The sequence below is a fragment of the Myotis brandtii genome, unplaced genomic scaffold (assembly GCF_000412655.1).
Source record: "Myotis brandtii unplaced genomic scaffold, ASM41265v1 scaffold959, whole genome shotgun sequence".
In the NCBI taxonomy this organism is placed as follows: domain Eukaryota; kingdom Metazoa; phylum Chordata; class Mammalia; order Chiroptera; family Vespertilionidae; genus Myotis; species Myotis brandtii.
Genome location: NW_005371966.1, coordinates 777,948 through 784,480, shown reverse-complemented (window position 1 = coordinate 784,480; position 6,533 = coordinate 777,948). Strand labels below are relative to the sequence as shown.

Sequence of the window (6,533 nt, the reverse complement as noted above, 5' to 3'; positions counted from 1 at the left end):
TGCATTTTATCGAAGTTTTGAGGTTAGGATTCGTTCCTGATTCCAGGGAAGTGGTAAATGAAAAGGTGGAGAGTTGTTGCCCAGCTCAGTGGTTGAGTGTCAACTTATGAACCAGGAGGTCACAGTTCGATTCCCGGTCAGGGCATATGCCTGGGTTGTGGGCTCAATCCCCAGTGTGGGGTGTGCAGGAGGCAGCCGATCAACGATTCTCTCTCATCATTGATGTTTCTCTCTCTCTCTCCCTCTTCCTTCCTTTCTGAAATCAATTTTTAAAAAATTTTTAAAGAAGGTGGGGAGTTGTTGAGTTGTTCCTCCATTTCTTCCCAAGATTATGTAAGTCATCCCTACCTGAACATAAATCCTTTAAAAAACAACAACAAAAACTTAAATAACTAGAATGGTTCTGTGATCTGCCACCAAACCCTATTTGATATGGATGGAAAGAGACAACCTGGCAAATACCATCCTAAAGGAAGTTAGTGAAGATAAATTAATGTCAGACAAAGTAGACCTCAGGGCACAAATATTATTAGGAATTAAAGAGATTGCTGCATAATGATTAAGTAAATAATTCATTTGCAGCATTAATCATTGTGAACGTGTGCATACCTGCCTAATGACAGAGCCTCGAATGTATATAAAACAAAAAAGGAAAAGGAAAAATTAATAAATTAGTACATTCACCACAATAAATTATACCACCTCTCACTACAATTGGCAGCTCAAGCAGACAAAACTTGTAAGAATATAGGGGGAGGGAATGAACAAACTTGATGAATGGGCTTTCCAAAACTAAAGACTACACATTCTTATCAGTTCACCTAGAACATTTACTATAACTCACCATGTCCTGAGCCACAAAATAAATCTCAACAAATACTGAAAGAATTGGTATTGTTCAGATCATGTTCTCAAGCTGTGATAGAATAAACTCATAAATTGGTAACAATACTAAAATAAGTCCTCCTAAATGTTTGGAAATTTAAATGTACATGGAAATCTAAAAACAGAACTGAACAACAATGAAAAAAAACTACACATGAAAACTCATGGGATGTAGCCCAGCAGTACTTAGGAGGAAATGTATAGCCTTAAAATGAATAAGAGGAGCACCAACTCAGGAAGTTAGAAAAACCACAATAGAATAATCCTAAAGAAAGTAGACACTTCCTGATTTTAAAACATATTACAAAACTATAGGAATTAAAACAGTGTGGTACTGGCATGAAGACAAATAGACCAATGGGACGGAATAAAGCCTAGAAAGAAATCCTCACTTATATAGTCAACTGATCTTCAACAATGGAGCCAAGACCATTCAATAGAGAGAAGACAGTCTCTTCAATAAATGGTTGTGGGGAAACTGAATAATCACATGCAAAAGAATGATGTTTGAGCCTGGCCAGTGTGGCTCAGTATTTGAGTATTGACCTATGAACCAGGAGGTCAGGGCTCAATTCCTGGTCAGGGCACATGCCCAGGTTGGGGGCTCAATCCCCAGTGTGGGGGGTGCAGGAGGCAGCCTATCAATAATTCTCTCTCATCATTGATGTTTCTAACTCTCTCTCTCTCTCTCTCCCTTCCTCTCTGAAATCAATAAAAATATATTTATTTTAAAAATTATGTAAGTAAAAAAACAAAAAGAATTCACAAAGGGAATCCAGAAAGAATTATTAGACTTAATACAGGAGTTTACAAAGTTGTTTGATACAAAATCCATACACAAAAAGTGTGTTTCTATATACCAGCAACACAATCCAGAAGGTGAATTTAAAAAAATAGCATTTATAATGGCACAAAAAAACCAAGTCTCTAGTAATAAATCTAACAAATGATGTTCAATTCCTTTAGGGGGAAATGTATTGAAAGGATCTTAATAAATAGAGAGATGTACTATGCTCATACAGAAGGAAACTCAATATTTTAGAGATAGCTAGTCTCCAAAGTGATTCAAAATTCAAAAAAGTCCCACCAGAGGTTTCTCTGGAACTTGACAATCTGTTTCTTAAACTTCTTCTTTTAAAAAATATATTTCTTTATTGATTTCAGAGAGGAAGGGAGAAGGAGAGAGAGATAGAAACATCAATGATGAGAGAGAATCATTGATTGGCTGCCTCCTGCACACCCCCCACTGGGGATGGAGCCCGAAACCCAGGCATGTGCCCTTAACCGGAATCGAACCTGGGACCCCTCAGTCCACAGGCTGACGCTCTATCCACTGAGCCAAGCAGGCCAGGGCTGTTTCTTAAACTTCTAAGGGAAACTGGAGGTCCTAGAATAAGCGAGATAATTGTGAACGATGAGGAGGAGAAGAAGGAGGAGTAACAAATGAAGGGGAAGCACAAGGAAGAAAAAAAAGAGAAATAGAAAGAGAATAAAAAAGAAGAGACTCCCAAGAATGAAGACTTGCTTTAAAGCTCTAGTAAGTACAACAGGGTAGGCGAGTAAACCCAATGGACAGAAGAAGCCATGCTCACATAGACATGGGATGTGGCATATGACCAAGGGCTCACCACACATTTGTGCAGAAGGATGGGCTGATTAATGGGGTATGGACAATAGACACCAATGTGGAAAAATATAAAACATGATCTCTACCTCACACCATATACAAACAAACCCATTCTATGGATTAAGGTCCTGAATATGAAAACCTAGAAACATATTCAGAAAAGAACACATGAGGAAATCTCTATGCTCTTGGATAGGGGAGGATTTCTTAAACAAGACAAAAATGACAAACCATAAAATAGAAGATCAATAAATGTAATTATATTCAAATTTAAGACTTCTTCATCTAACGATGCTATAGGCAAACTGAGAAGACAAGTAATGGGCAGGGAGAAGACATAACAGACCAAGGATTGGTATCTAGAATATATACCAGTAAAGACTCTCTCAAAATAGTAAGGAAAAGACAATTCATATAGAAAAATTGACAAAGACATGATCAGGCATTTCGCAGAAGAGGAAAGCCCTGGCCAGCGCACTCAGTGGTTAAAGCATCGGCCCACGCACCAAAGGGTTGCAGGTTCAATTCCCAGTTAAGGGCACATACCAGGTTCATTCCCCGCCAGGCACATGTGGAAGGCAACCAGTCAATGTATCTCTCTCACATCAATGTCTCTCTCTCTCTCTCTCTCTCTCTCTCTCTCTCTCTTTCTCTCCTTCCCTCCCTCCTTCCCTCCCTTCCACTCTCTGAAAAGCAATAGACAAAATATCCTCAGGTGAGGATTAACAACAACAACAACAACAAAAACCCACGAAAAAATAAGCAGCAAGGCACACCAACCACTTCACACCCCTCATATTGACAGAAAGTACTAAGTACTAGGTCAAAGTACTAAGTGCAAGTGTTGGTAAAGTGTGAAGAAAAAGAAAGGCACCAGATAAGTCCAAGTTCTCCCTGATTTGCTGACCTCTGCATCCTCAAAGCCTACCCGACTAACCTTGTGCCCCAGGAAGAGGGAAACACCCATGGGCATGTCACCTGCAGACAGCCTCAGCAGTCCCTATCTCTCCTCCTTCCAAAGCCTGCCACGTTCATGGTCCAGGGCCACGTGGCCTCATGGTTAAGTGCAGGGGCCCTGTGGTGGACTCTTAGCCTTGCCACTTAGTAGCTGTGCAACCTTTTTTAAAAAATATATTTTTATTGATTTCAGAGAGGAAGGGAGAGGGGAGAGGGACGGAAACATCAATGATGAGAGAGAATCATTGATCAGCTGCCTCCTGCACGCCCCCCACTGGGATCAAGCTCCCAACCCGGGCATGTGCCCTCACTGGGAATTGAACCGTGATCTCCTGGTTCATAGGTCGACGCTCAATCACTAAGTTATGCCGGCTGGGCTAGCTGTGCAACCTTGTGTAAGTTTCTTAACCTCTTATGGCTCAGTTTCCTCTCCTGTGAACTGGGGGAAATAGCTATATCCCCTTCTGGGGCCAGTGGAAGGACTGAATGAGTTAATATACCTGAACACTTAGCCCAGTGGGTCCCAACCTTTCTTTGGCCATGCCCCACCTAAGCATCTCTGAAATCCTGATGCCCCCCTGTGACATATGATTCTTATTATTCAAAAAGTAACTCCTATTCACGTGGAGGAAGCCTAAAAGGCTATTCACTTGGTCTAAACAAGCTTCCAAAGAACATGGCATCCATGAAAGAGAAAAACAGAAGAACGAAAGGAAGGTTGAAGTACTGAGGAAGAAATCACTAAGAAATTGTTTTTTAAAAATGATAATAATAATATGAAGTGAGCCCTAACCAGTTTGGCTCAGTGGATAGATCATCAGCCTGTGGACTGAAGGGTCCGAGGTTTGATTCCGGTCAAGGGCATGTACCTTGGTTGCGGGCACATCCCCAGTAGGGGGGTGTGCAGGAGGCAGCTGATCGATGTTTCTCTCTCATCGATATTTCTAACTCTCTATCCCTCTCCCTTCCTCTCTGTAAAAAATCAATTAAAAATATTTTTTAAAAAATTAAAAATAAATAATATGAAGTGATATGAAAAAAATAGCAAATAGTTTCAAAACATATAATAGAGAACTGAAATACATAAATAGGTCACTATATATTTATATATTGTATATGAGGCCCCTAGAACCATAAGAAATGCAAAAAAAATCACTGTTGGTAACTCATTCTCGAATTGCCCCCTTAAAAATCAAATTGCCCCCCTGTGGGGCGTGTGCTCCACGTTGGGAACCATGGACTTAGCCCAGCCCCAGACCTCCTGAGGAGGGCCATAGTCGCAGCATTGGTTTAAGGTTCGCTTAAACCTCACTTCCTCTTCCTGAGACCCTGAGTGCCTCTAGCTGTGACTTCTCCTCCCTGTGCCTTGAGATGCCCTCCACAGATGGGCTTTTCTGGCAGTGGGGCCTTAACTGTTGGCAAGTCGTTCTGCCCGAGACCCAGAAAACACTTGAGCATGTGGAAGTGGGCTTTTTCTCTGAACGGTGCCAATGCCAGGCTCGAGCCTGGCACCCAGAAGGCACTTCCTGGAAGGCTATAGAATGCTCCCCTGACGACTCAATGGGAGGGCACCACCCTGTTCTCACCTGCTCCAGCCAGGTGCCCACAGCCTCTGCCATGCCTATCAAGGCCAGCAGAGGGCAGCAGCAACCGCCCTGCGCTGTTGGGCAAAGGGGTGGATGGGGAGGGGCTGGGCTGCCTCATCCGCCAGGATGAGTCCGGTTGGGCACGATTGCATTGTGGGGAGGGAGGCCGGGGCTCCACGGAGACGCACTTCTGGCACCAGCTGCTCCTCAGCCCCTGCCCGCGGCCCACCCAGGTAGGCAAGAACCAGGGCTGGTGAGAGCAAGGGGTGCAGGGGCCTCTGGATTGGGGAGCACCACCTCGGGCTGTGCTGGGACCTGAGAGAAGCCAGGGGTCCACAGGGCCAACTAACTCTCATCCGGGAAAGGCCTTCAGGGGCCAGCCCTGTGATGGCACCTCCTGATGCCTAAGGGGCACAGCACACCTCTGGGAAGTAGGACCCCGTACTTCTGCCCCCCAAATGGAAGAGCTGGCGCTGCCAAGGGCAGGGCACAGGGTAGGGAAGTGGCCCGCCTGGCTCCCTGCCCCCACAGCCACCCAACTGGCCCAGCCAGGTGGCGGCAAAACTGCTGCTGCCACCTTGCCCAGAGCCTGCTGCTGCAGCTCACCGTGGTGAAGGCAGGGTCTCCAATCTCTGCACACCTGCCCCTGCGCCTTGGGGCAGAGCCCTGGCTCTGCTGGCTTGCTGTGCACACGGTGCCCTGTGAGGGTGGCAAGGCAGCCAACTGCCAAAGGACACTCCTTTCCCCGCCCCAAGCATGGAGGGGGATGTAGGCCCTTCCTGGAATGGTGTTTCCTTGGGGGAGGGGGAGGGGCACCGCCAGCGACCAGTTGCCATGCCTGAAGCTCAGGGTTGAGTTCCTGTGGGCCATGCCCCCCACCCCTTCCTGTGCATCCTCTGCTGGCACTGTGCACCACCACCAGGATGTACCTGGCACGACTTTGCCGGTCCCCAGAGGTGGGGCTGGATGGGCCAGTTCTTATTCTGGGCCAAAGGGGTGGGGGTGTTGGGGGGAAAGTGTCCTGGACGCCTTGCCTTTGTCAGCGTCTCCCCTGCCCCCAGTCCGGACAAAGGCCGGCATTGAGGGCCAGGGCTGGCACTCCAGCCAGGCACCAAGGCTACTAAGGCTGAGTCTGGCATTGCAGGGACTGAGCGCCCTGACCCTCCCATGGGGGCTCTGGGGCCTCCCCTGAGCTGTTCACAAGGAGGAGCTCGCTGGCTGACACCACAGGGGTGGGGCCGGCTGTGTGGCTCTCATTTTTCTGGCTGGAGGAAACCCTGTCCCTTTGTCCCCAGATCCCAGGGGGTGTCTCTCTGAGGGTGGGGAGTGGCAGGGAGCCCCCTGGCCAGAACAGCCGGGGTGGGGTGGGGGGAGAGCACCAGATAGTGGGTCCCTGGCCTCTGGACAGAGGGGACATTGTTGAGGTGGAGGCAGGGCTCCCTTGGCCCGGCCACTATTGACAAAGCTGCCAGCTGTGG

General features: G+C 46.9%; 1 protein-coding gene across 1 annotated transcript in view; it reads left to right on the top strand.

The window, feature by feature from the left end:
- Positions 1 to 5,180: 5,180 nt before the first annotated feature.
- The window catches only part of PLXNB3 (plexin B3), an 18,308-nt gene continuing 16,955 nt past the window's right edge, over positions 5,181 to 6,533 (top strand). The window contains exon 1 of the mRNA XM_005886144.2: positions 5,181 to 5,288. The gene's annotated coding sequence lies outside the window, so the exon portion shown is untranslated. The remainder of the gene's footprint in view (positions 5,289 to 6,533) is intronic.